This window comes from Mesitornis unicolor, unplaced genomic scaffold (assembly GCF_000695765.1).
Source record: "Mesitornis unicolor isolate BGI_N332 unplaced genomic scaffold, ASM69576v1 scaffold2337, whole genome shotgun sequence".
Taxonomy (NCBI): Eukaryota; Metazoa; Chordata; class Aves; order Mesitornithiformes; family Mesitornithidae; genus Mesitornis; species Mesitornis unicolor.
The window spans coordinates 7945-8348 of NW_010194122.1; positions in this window are offsets into that span (position 1 = coordinate 7945).

A 404-nucleotide genomic window follows, 5' to 3' on the forward strand; every position below is an offset into this window, starting at 1 on the left:
GAGCAGCACCCATGGGACCGCTTGAGGGAAGAGGCCAAGATTTTGCTGCAGCTCCAGGACAGAGCAGAGGGCGTGGGGGCGAGCAGGAGCCCCATGACCACATCACAGCGCGGAGCTGTGCCAAGGAGAAGCTGAGTCCATCCAGCGTCCACCGGGATCCTGGCTTGGGTCCCTGTGACGCACGCCAGGCCCGGCACAAAACCCACTGTGGCGAGGGGCTGCCCCAGCAGGGACGGGGGAAGGCCCTTCCTCCAGGGTCCAGCATCGCGGTCACGCCGCAGCCACCACCATCACCGGGGGGATCACGGCCTTCTCCCTTCGCAGGCTGCACCCCGGCAGGAACAGGTTGGTGCCTGCGTGGAGCTGTGCAGGGGTCTGCCAACTGCTGTGTGTGAAGCACGCCC